A 12,956-nucleotide genomic window follows, 5' to 3' on the forward strand; every position below is an offset into this window, starting at 1 on the left:
CACTACCCTCACCTAACACAGTGTACTAAACATTAAAAAACAAATATAAAACAAATGTAAAACATCAAATAACTTATTTATACGACACAAAAGATATCACATAACACACAAAAAAATCTCAATGTGTCACTAAAACAACAAGCATCCCAACATGTTTCTGTTCTTAACTGCCCAGTTCAGGCGAACATTCTTCAGGGGATAAATTTAAAAGCATCCACTAATCTCTTCCACACCGTGTTGAAAGGGTAGATTCAGGTACCCAAGAGGGTAAAAGGAAAACAAACTCCAAGCCTTTAAATGGTGAAACTTCAAAGCACGTCACAGAATGACAAATTTGCTGGTTTCCCTCCAAATGAGAAATCAATACTTCAACAAAGCGTCACAGTCCGCTAGAGTATCGCCACACCTCCGCAAACGTAGGGATCAAGACTGCAATTCACAATTCAGTAATGAACAAGTTGAAATGGAAACATCCATACGATCAAGCAATAAAGTACAGAGTCAATCTATACACCCAGAGGAGTTTATTCACTCCACTTGCAGCATTCAAACATACTCGGCCAGCACTCGATTCAATTGTTTAAATTCAGTTTAAATTATTTGAATAATAAACTTGTTATACATTTGTGTAAATTAGTTATAGCAGATGGTCAATTTTTTCAGGACTAGTGATGCTGGAAAACCTTATAGAGTTTTTGTGTGAGGGGGTTGGAGGCAAGTAAACAACACGTATCATCTTGCTCTTTATTGTATTACATATATCTATATCCCCGTTGGTGGAGTAGGATGTTTTCATATTAATAGGGATTATTTATACCTATTTAAACATAAGAATAGGTAGTATACACAATAATTACAAACAGAGGAATGTGGCAAGAAAACAGTTGCACACTTTAAGCAAGAGGCGAGGTATACACATACAGAGGCAAAGTAGTACAGTAAGAGGATATTCGGGGGAGATATATACATATGGGCGCGGGAAGGAGGTAGTGTCTAAACAGGTGTGTCCTTGGAGATCAACCAACGTTTGGTGCCTTTACTAAATTTGTAGAAGGATTGGTCTGAGCGTAGTGTGGGGGGGAGGGAGTTCCAGAGTTGGGCAGCCATCACTGGGAAGCTGATAACCACCGCTCTTTTAGCTTTATATTTCAGCACCCTGAGGCGGCCAGTTTTAGTCATCCTGGTTGGTCTGGTGGGGTTGTTTTTGACACATTTTTTTGCCAAGTATTGAGGAGCAGCGTTATTAAGGCATTTGTAGGTAGGGAAGCTGGATTCTTTTTTGGATAGAAAGCCAGTTGTTGTTCTTTCTAGTTGTTGTGATATGTTGCTGTCTGGGGATACCCAAGGCAGTTCTATGGGCATTATTCTGCAGAATGTGGAGTTTATTGATGATAGATTTACTTGCTCCTAAATAAAGGGCATTGCAGTAGTCAATGTTAGATAAAGCTAGTGCATGCGCTAGGGTCATACAACTATCTGGGGAGAGAAAGGGTTTGCAAGAATGAATAAGCTTGCAGGTGTGTGCAGTGGTTGAAGCAGTTGCACTAACCTGTCTGCGCAGACTCAGGGAGAAGTCTAGGTAAAAGCCCAATGTTTTAACCGCGTTGGCCACCTTTATATCATTACCATCAATGTTGAAAGATCTGTAGTAATGACATGGTGAGATACTGATGAATTTATTACGGTATCAAGTTTATTGATAGAGCCCCAGGAGCTAACAGCCATCAAGGACGCATCGATCAACTGAATGGTTCTGGAATGCAAGCATTCCAGAACTATTCTGACAGTGACGCATTCATGACATGAAATCCCCATATAATATCTCCCCCCCATAAACATCATAAAGAAATAGGAGAGGAGAAATGAGGCAGGGAACAGGAATGGAAAAACAAAGGATAACTATTCGCATACATAAACAGAAAATAATCCATATCTTCAACAGTGTGGCATCCAACAGTATGAATCATGTTATCCTGAATTGGATTAATAATAAATAAAATCTTTATCATAGTTCTGGATCAACCTGCTGTTCCTCCTTGACAACATGTCAACTCTTTGTCCCAGAGCCTTCAATCTTTGTGCTAAATCCACAATCCTATGAATTCCTTCCACCATGACCTGTCAACTCCTGCATGCTTGAGTTACCAGCACTCTCTCCCATCCTTACCACATCATCGCAGGACCACCTTTTGCCATCATCTAATAATAGTGATTTTCCGGAGCAGCGTATCACCTTTTGTGGAGACCTGAATTTGGACTCCCCTTTCAACACTTTCCTAGGCTCCTTTATGCAAACCAAATCTCCCTCTTTGATCTTACTTTTCACCACTCCATTCCTACGATCATATTACTCTTTAGATTTGGTTTGTTTCTCTCCCACTCTTCTTACAATCTCCCCAATGTCGATATGTCCATCAAAGGCGTTGGTGAACATCCATCCAGGCCTCAAGCGATTTGAAGCTAATCTACCCTGGATCATGGTGAATGGCTCCACTTCTGTAATGGAATGCAGGGTTTTTCTGTATGTGCCCAAGGCCTCCTTCAACGTCTCCCTCCATGAAAGCGCATTCGCCAGGGCCAATTGGATAATATTCTTTATAAAACTATTCATTATTTCAACAAGGCCATTCACCATGGGATGATATAGCAACGTGGTTATGTGTTCAACTGCCCTCTCCCATAAATGATTTAAATTCTGTTGATATAAATTGAGCTCCATTGTCAGAAACAACTTCCTTGGGATCACCGTCTCTATTAAATATATCACTCAAAAAACATATTATATTTCCAGCAGTGATATTCCCTTCAACAACACCCCACTCCACCCATTTTGAGATGTAATCTAACAGTACTACAATGTAGATCTTATCAGCACCCAGATTCTCATAAGGCCCCATGACATCAATCACCAACTTGGACTAGACTTGACTTGGTATTTCTACAGGCTGTAAAGGCGTCTTTCTGACTTTCTTTACTTTGTCGCTGGCAGCACATGTAACACAGTTCTTAACACTCTCTTCCATAGCCTCCCACATGCCTGGCCACCAATAACTGCTTCTCACCATTCTTTTGGTAAGGCTTCTGCCCACCTGTCCTTCATGAGCCAAGGATATTATCCTCTCTCTTAGACCTATAGGAGGAATGATTCTGTCACCCCTGTATACATGTGATGAATCCATTGAAATGTCATCCTTTTTCTGTAAATATACTTCAACACTTTGGTCAATATCATTCAACTCATTACTTATAGATTGCCTGAGGCTCGCTTGTTCTGGTTCATCATCAGCAGCATTACTCTGTTGCTCCTTTGTTACACCCTGATTCACCATAGCTACAATGTCAATTGACTTAGAATCAACACCACATTCATTGCCACAGTCTGCACAGTCCCAATGCAACCTTGAGAAACAATCGGCCACCATGTTTAGTCTGCCTGCTGTGTAATTTATACATATGTTATACTGTATGATGTCTAATATCCATCGCCGTATCCTCGGCAAAATTAAATGTGGTGTCTTGGATTGTAACATGTGTACCAGGGGTTTATGATCAGTCTTAAGTAAGATGGGCAACCCCCACACAAGATTTCTAAAGTTTCTAAAATCCATTTCTCTCCCAATGCCTCCCTCTCAATTGTAGAATAGTTTAACTCTGCACCCCTCAAGGTTCTTGATGCAAATGCAATGGGAACTGACCCTTTGCCCTGAATCTGTTCCAATACACTGCCTAAACCAATCTTGCTGGCATCCACAGAGGTCACTGTCTTGGCTTTACAATCAAACATTCTCAATGTGGGGGCATTATTGATCTCTCTTTTCATTTGTTCAAATTCCAGTTTACACTCATCCGACCATATTCATCAACTCTCTCATAGATTTGATCTTCTCTGTATAATTTTCCAAAAATGTTGAATAATACTCATTCCTAAAAAACTCCTTAATTGATCCTTGTTACTTGGCTCTGGAATGTTCATTATGGAGTTTACTAACTCCCTCTTGGGATTTATTCCATTGGCACTTATAGAATGACCAAGATATGACACTTCTTTTTTCTTAATCTTACACTTTTCCAATTTTAATGTAAGCCCCCTTTCTTGAATCACCTGTAACACTCCCACCAACTTGACGTCATGTTGCTCCTCCGTCTCAGCCGAGCCTAAAATATCGACTTGGAAGCAATAGACTCCCTTTAGACCCCCAAAGAGGTGTAGCATAATTCTATGGAAGATTGCTGCAGCTGAGGTAAGGCCAAAAGGCATCCTCTTGAACATAAAAGCACCAAGTGGAGTGACAAACGATGTTAGATGTTTTGATTCTTCCTCCAACTCCATCTGATGGTTTGCTGAAGATAGGTCTAATGTGGTGAAATATCTTGCTGGGGCCATGGTCGTCAATAATTCCCCAATGTTTGGTAAAGGATGCCTGTCCACCAAGATATTTTTGTTCAGATCTCTAAGATCTACACACATTCTTATAGCCCCATCAAGTTTTTTCACTAGGACAATCAAAGACAACCACTCTGAGCTCTCTATAGGTTGAATTATACCTTGTTCACACAGCCTGGACAGCTCTTTTTGTAGGGCTTCTTTTGTTCCAATGGGAACACCTCTTTCCTTGTGTGTTACGGATTTCACTCCTTTCTTGAGGATTATTTTGTGTTGAAAACCCTTCAAAAGTCCAATGGATTCATTGACCACTTTGGGAAACTGTTTGGCCAAAGCATCCTTAATGTCACCATTATCCTTCAACACACTCAGAATCAGAACCTCCTCACCAGGATGAATTCTAACCCGTAGAGTGGCTTGCTCCTCCCATCCAACCACAGATGACCCATTATTTGCCACATATCACTTGCAGAAAGTCTTTCTGTCCTTAAAACACAGTTTTACCCATGTATGGCCAATAATGTCTATTGGTGTTTTGCCATATCCCGTTTCTCTCACACTGGTACACTGAAGTTCATCAGGTTTGGCCGCCAACTCCTCGACAAATGTACCAATATCCACCATAGTGTATGGTGAACCAGTATCTACCATAAAAGGTATGGACACCCCATTTATCTGCATGAACACCCAGGGCCCTTTGTTGCTTTCCTTGGCACCGACCGTAAGAATGTGTACATGTTGTGCATCCTCACTGTTAATGGACAACATGCTACTCTGCCCTTTGCTTTCCTCGACCATCTTGATCATATTCTGTGGTGGTCTGTTCATTTGTTGTCCATATCTGCCTCGCCCACAAACATTTTTGCACACCATGGCAAAATGCCCCATCTGGCCACATTTGTAACATTCAACCACTGCTGCTGGACATTCCTTTTCTATGTTGACATGTTTGTACCAACCACATTTCAGACAACGATTCTGAAACTGTCCTTTGTAACTTGTTTCATTGCCTCTTTTGGGATTAGTTCTGGCATTGCTGGTGGTCATCCGCCTTATCAATGCCACTAAAGATAGATCATCATCTTCTTTTTCCTCTTCATGAATGTATTTGATTTCCTTCACATCATCTCTTTCAAGCCTTTCTTTCATATAGCGTTCCCCCATCTACATTGTCCTGGAAATCTCCAGTGCCTGTTCCAATGATGGGTCTTTGGCCTGCCATAGTCGCTGTTGGATGCGAGAGTCAGCATTCAGTACCAGTTGGTCTCTCAAATACTCATCAACAATGCCTGGAAACTTACACATGGACATAAGACTCCTCAATTCAGTCATGTATGTGTCTATTGATTCTTCCTTCATTTGTCGTCTTGAGAAAAAATGATATCTCTCCAAATAGACATTTACTTTATTTCCGAAGTGTTTGGCTAGCTTCCCTATGGCATTTAAAATGTCCTGTTATTATCCCCTGATGCATTTTCAGTGCCATCCAGATCGGGTAAAGCTCTAAATATTCTTAATGCCTCTGCTCATATGCAATTTAATAAAGTGGCCTCCTTTAGATCGTCATTGTACTTGGCTCCTCCAATGGCCCTTAAGTACACCTGGAACCCATCTATTCACTGCTCCCATGGACATATGGGGTTCCCTGGTTGAGGAAGAAACTATATTGGAACAGTCACATGTTGCATGGCCATGATATCAGTGTAATTACTCTATTTCACAGTCTGGTGGTTCATTTATAAGGAAGAAATCAATCTGTCTTCAATGGCGCTCCAAATGTGTATACTCTGTTTATTTTATTTATGGCCAGCTGATGAGTACAGAAATGTCTAATATTATCAGTGTGCTTTGAACTGCACAGGAGTTCACTTTCCTTTCACAAAGAGAATGTCCTCGTATACTTTCACTGTGGCGAGCTCCGTATACTGGTTGCCACTGTAACCTCTAAACAATTTCACAAAATGGCCACCACACTTGGGCACGCACAGAGGTGCTTTCCTCTAATGTGTCAGTGTGCATAACGGCTTTGTTCGTATGATGCGCACCGCTGTATGGCCCTCCACACTCACGCGCTTTCCCCCAATTCAGCTCTGTGGGGTACTTGCCAATTCCTGCTTACGCCCAAACTTCCTCCGCTTTCACGTACTGGGTATGCAGCGCATCGGCTCTTCTGCACCACTGGCGACAACCTCAGCCGACCAGTGCGACAACTTCAGCCAACCAGTGTAGCAGGAATTCCTTCCTCCGGGGGCTCACCTGATCCTCGTCGCCAATTGTAGTAATGACGAGGTGAGGCACTGATTAATTTACTACGGTATCAAGTTTATTGATAGAGGCCCCAGAGCTAACAGCCACCAAGGACGCATCGATCAACTGAATGGTTCTGGAAGGCAAGCATTCCAGAACCATTCTGACAGTGACGCATTCATAACATGAAATCCCCATATAACACAGGTGTATGCAGTGGTTGAAGCAGTCGCACTAACCTGTCTGCGCAGACTCAGGCAGGAGTCTAGGTAACATCCCAATGTTTAAACCTTGTTGGCCACCTTTATATCATTACCATCAATGTTGAAAGATCGGTATGGGTTACTCAATTTCTTCATGTTGGTAGGGGAGACTAACAGAAATAACTCAGTCTTCTCATCATTCAGGCAGAGACCGTGAGTGGCTATCCAAGCCTGAATGATGAGGTACATTTTATTGACAAGGACAAGGTCTGTATAATAGTCTCCTGATAGAGGCAGGATGATCTGGGTGTCATCTGCATAGTTAGTGTAGGTGACACCCAGATGGTTCAGATCATCAAACAGAGGTTTGGTGAACACATTGTACATGGTAGGTGATGGGGACAGCTGCGGCAGAGGCAGAGAAGACTCACATGGATCTTTTGTTGAAGAAAGATTGGATCCAAGCTGTTGCTTCTGTTGAAAAGTGAGCCACAGTGGATAAGTGTCTACAAAGCATTGTGTGATCAACCATATCAAAGGCGCCTGACAGGTCCAGCAGGAGCAAGAGAGCGGATTTCCCTTTATCCTTCAGGTCATGGATCTGGATCTTTAGATCTATCAGGGCAGTTTCTGTCCCATGTTGGGGCCTGGATCCAGATTGTCGGAGTCCAAGTAGCTTATGGGTTTCGAGGTAAGTCTGAATTTGGTTATAGGCAGCCTTGTCAATGATTTTAAGGAGAAAAGGTACCGTGGTGATGATAGGACGGAAATTAGTGGGAATGCTAGGGTCGAGTGTAGGTTTTTTTAGTAATGGGAGAACCCATGAGTTCTTCAGATTAGTTGGGACGGTGCTTGTGCGAAAGGAGGCATTGATGAGGGTAGTTATAAAGGGAGCCAATTCTTTGGCTGTGTCTTTGATGACCAAAGCTGGACAAGAGTCACCTTGGCTATTAGAGGGTTTCAATGAGGCAATAATGTTAATTACTTCTTGGGTGGATACTGGGGCAAATTTGAATCATTGTGGTGGTTTCGGCAGGATGGGAGTAGGTTTGAGCATGGTCTGCTGTGGAATCAGAGACAGTTTTTTAGCTGCAATTTGTTTTTGAAGCAGAGTGATTTTATTGGTTAAGGCTTCTTGAATTCTCAGCACTGGATCCTAAACATTTTACTAGCGCTGATAATTCTGATGCATTGAAAGAGTTAGCTGCATTTTATGCAGGTGATGTCTCTGTGCCCGACGCTGTGGGAGAGAATTCTTCTTTTTGTGCACTATATGGTGAAATATTCTATGACAACAAGCAGTTAATAATAAATGATGTGCTGCCTTTCTTGATAGCCAATGATATGCAGGCTGTCTACCCAAACCTTGATAATTTGTGCAGAATATTTCTCACTTTGCCTGGAAGTAGTGCTGCTGCAGAACAACGTTTTAGCCAACTGAAGTTGATCAAAAGTTACTTACGGTCAATAATGGGTCAAGAGAGTCTTTCAAATGTAGCCTTCCTAAGTATTACTGAAAGAGACCTGGCTGACTCTGTGGACTTTGATAAAGTAATTCAGACATTTGCTTCAATGAAACCCTGCAGAAAAGCTTTGTAGCACAGATGATCCATAGGTTTATTGCTGTGTCAGAGGGGTTCTTGGTCGTAATCTGTCACAACAAAACATCGGCAAGCACATTAGTCTTCCGTAGCCTACCATGACATGGGACACAATCTCACCTTGCATTTGAAGGAAGAGTTTCATCCTCATTACTTGTATATGTCTGTATGTATTTATTGAGCCATTGTTATGCGACAACCATTTGATATCAGGGATATTTATTTTCATCTCAAATGCTTGGGCACATGTTGGATTTTTGGTACTAAGAAATCTTTACAAAGGATATTCCACTGATGCACTTATGGAATAATAACAATTATATTGAAAGTTGTATACAATTGTACTTAAGTTGTTTGCTAATGTTTAGCTTTGTTTCAGGATCAATATGTCTGTTGCTGGGACAAAAGGTTATTTTTGGTCCCAATCTGTCACAGAAAATCATCTGCTTGAATAGTCTTTAGTGTGTTTCTTTCATAATGTATGTCAGCCTGGGATAGGAGGGCTTTTTGGGCAAAATCATAACCTGCATTTGAAGGAACAATATAATTGTGATTATTTGTATGTGTTATGTTTGTGTGAATTTATTTACCTAATAGTGTTGCTATGATAAAGTATGCTTCTTATCAGGGTATTTAATTTTAAACTCAAATATCTGGACAAATGATTGCTTGTTTGTGCCAGGCAGGGACCCTTGTTTCAGAGAATCTTGGAAAAATATGAAAATATTTTTCCATTGCAAATGTTTGATTAAATGTTCTTTTTGCATTTCATTGTCTAATTCAAATTACATTTTAATTGGACGTTCCCTCCATAACAAATGTGTGGTGTGTAACTGATAATAGATGTGTTAGCCTGTAGAAGTGTAAGGTTTTATGAATGAAATGTATATCAGGTAATAAAAGCCTGCTAGTTTTGCCTTGAATATAAAGCATTCCAATTAGCAGTTTTCAGGTAATGAAGGAGAACAATAATGCTGAAACATGCAAATTATAGAAATTGGTTTAATTTATAATTGAACACCAAATAAATGATGCAACATACAGACGTATATCACAATATGTAACAAATCTCCTATATTTAATATTTATTTATTTGTTTATGGTTTTGTAAAAGAAATCCTTTACGAATCGTTAAAATAGTAATCAAAACAAAACAAATTAATTTCAGTTGAAAATTGAAAGATTATGACAATATGACACAAAGATCTCAAATTCATAATTAAAAAAATATGAAACAAAATCAGTATAAGCACGGATTTACTTTAAACTTTAAACACTGATCTAGCAAAGCAACTTACAAATATCCTTCAAAAATCTTAATAAACTCATTTTTAACGAGACATTTTTAACATGCAAAATATTCAACTAAAGGCAGTCTAGTGACATAAAATGGAGATTAGAGAAATAATTTTGTGAAATATTTGTAAGGAACTTAGGGTTGGTCACCCTAAGTTACCTGGGGGCAACTAGACGTGGTCTCCCTGCTCACTGTACTCAGAGAGGCACAGCTTCACCTCACTGATGAGGCCCAACAAGGCTGAAACACGTGTATGGGGTTGCTGTCGGTACTCTTGTTCAGAGAGGATTTGCCATAGCATTTCGGTGCTAGACTGCCCATGTGGGCGGTACAAAGACTGATATGCAAATGGATATTTCCCATCTGTGAAAGGTACAGTGAGCAAAAAGCGTGTGCTGCAAACTCTCATCTTAAAACAGGTCATCATGCCGTGTTCTCTCTGGAGAGGAGCGCCTGCTACGTTTTGTGAAATATTTGTAAGGAACTTAAGGTTGGTCACCCTAAGTTACCTGGGGGCAACCAGACGTGGTCTCCCTGCTCACTATACTCAGAGAGGCACAGCTTCACCTCACTGATGAGGCCCAACAAGGCTGAAACACATGTATGGGGTTGCTGTCGGTACTATTGTTCAGAGAGGATTTGGCATAGCATTTCGGTGCTGGACTGCCCATGTGGGCGGTACAAAGACTGATATGCAAATGGATATTTCCCATCTATGAAAGGTACAGTGAGCAAAAAGCGCGTGCTGCAAACTCTCATCTTAGAACAGGTTATCATGCCATATTCTCTCTGGAGAGGAGCGCCTGCTACCTTTTGTGAAATATTTGTAAGGAACTTAGCGTTGGTCACCCTTAGTTACCTGGGGGCAACCAGACGTGGTCTCCCTGCTCACTGTACTCAGAGAGGCACAGCTTCACCTCACTGATGAGGCCCAACAAGGCTGAAACACGTGTATGGGGTTGCTGTCGGTACTCTTGTTCAGAGAGGGATTGCCATAGCATTTCGGTGCTGGACTGCCCATGTGGGCGGTACAAAGACTGATATGCAAATGGATATTTCCCATCTATGAAAGGTACAGTGAGCAAAAAGCGCGTGCTGCAAACTCTCATCTTAGAACAGGTTATCATGCCATATTCTCTCTGGAGAGGAGCGCCTGCTACCTTTTGTGAAATATTTGTAAGGAACTTAGCGTTGGTCACCCTTAGTTACCTGGGGGCAACCAGACGTGGTCTCCCTGCTCACTGTACTCAGAGAGGCACAGCTTCACCTCACTGATGAGGCCCAACAAGGCTGAAACACGTGTATGGGGTTGCTGTCGGTACTCTTGTTCAGAGAGGGATTGCCATAGCATTTCGGTGCTGGACTGCCCATGTGGGCGGTACAAAGACTGATATGCAAATGGGTATTTCCAATCTGTGAAAGGTACAGTGAGCAACAAGCGTGTGCTGCAAACTCTCATCTTAGATCAGGTTATCATGCCATGTTCTCTCTGGAGAGGAGCGCCTGCTACCTTTTGTGAAATATTTGTAAGGAACTTAGGGTTGGTCACCCTAAGTTACCTGGGGGCAACCAGACATGGTCTCCCTGCTGACTGTACTCAGAGAGGCACAGCTTCACCTCACTGATGAGGACCAACAAGGATGAAACATGTGTATGGGGTTGCTGTCGGTACTCTTGTTCAGAGAGGAATTGCCATAGCATTTCGGTGGTGGACTGCCCACGTGGGCGGTAAAAAGACTGATATGCAAATGGGTATTTCCCATCTGTGAAAGGTACAACAAGCAAAAAGCGTGTGCTGCAAACTCTCATCTTAGAACAGGTTATCATGCCGTGTTCTCTCTGGAGAGGAGCGCCTGCTACCTTTTGTGAAATATTTGTAAGGAACTTAGGGTTGGTCACCCTAAATTACCTGGGGGCAACTAGACGTGGTCTCCCTGCTCACTGTACTCAGAGAGGCACAGCTTCACCTCACTGATGAGGCCCAACAAGGCTGAAACACGTGTATGGGGTTGCTGCCGGTACTCTTGTACAGAGAGGAATTGCCATAGCATTTCCGTGCTGGACTGCCCATGTGGGCGGTACAAAGACTGATATGCAAATGGATATCTCCCATCTGTGAAAGGTACAGTGAGCAAAAAGCGTGTGCTGCAAACTCTCATCTTAGAACAGGTTATCATGCCGTGTTCTCTCTGGAGAGGAGCGCCTGCTACCTTTTGCGAAATATTTGTAAGGAACTTAGGGTTGGTCACCCTAAGGTACCTGGGAGCAACTAGACGTGGTCTCCCTGCTCACTGTACTTAGAGAGGCACAGCTTCACCTCACTGATGAGGCCCAGCAAGGCTGAAACACGTGTATGGGGTTGCTGTCGGTACTCTTGTTCAGAGAGGAATTTCCATAGCATTTCGGTGCTGGATTGCCCATGTGGGCGGTACAAAGACTGATATGCAAATGGATATTTCCCTTCTGTGAAAGGTCCAGTGAGCTAAAAGTGTGTGCTGCAAACTCTCATCTTAGAACAGGTTATCATGCCATGTTCTCTCTGGAGAGGATCGCCTGCTACCGTTTGTGAAAAACATTAATAGTCTTAGTAGATCAATCAGTGTAACGCCCATTAATACGAAATCATCTGCACATGCGGCCCAGGAGATCTGAATGTTACCAATTTTCAGAGGAACTAGGGAAGCTTTATTTAGATGATGTCCAACATCTGGAACATAGATGTTAAATAATGTTGGAACAAATAGACATCCCAGTCTTAGAGCATTCGAGGTAGGAAACCCTCATTGTTGAGTCTCACCCTAACAGAGGATTCTTTATGTAGACAGATCAAAATATTTAACAGTCCAACCGGCATTCCTAACTCATTTAGTTTTTGCCAAAGTTTATGACAATCCGCCATATCGAATTCCTTGGACGGTTCCATTGAAGCAACATAAACAGTAGAGGAATCTTTTTCTTTCCCACTGCCTGTTGAAGACTGGTCAGAGTCAGGTCTCCACAATCCGTTTGCATCCTTTTACGGAAACCCGACTGAAATATGTTGAGTATGCTATTCTCACTAAACCAATCTTCATATGTCCCAAAACAATTGCAACAAAGATTTTTGAGTGTGCATCCATTATAGCTATGTATCTATAATGTTCTGGGGATAACCTATCATTCCTCTTAAAAATTGGAATTTTCTGGAACTGCAGTAAAAAGGATAAAAAGAATACTTGACCATA

This window comes from Ambystoma mexicanum, chromosome 4p, assembly GCF_040938575.1.
Source record: "Ambystoma mexicanum isolate Mex_15411 chromosome 4p, UKY_AmexF1_1, whole genome shotgun sequence".
Lineage (NCBI taxonomy): Eukaryota > Metazoa > Chordata > Amphibia > Caudata > Ambystomatidae > Ambystoma > Ambystoma mexicanum.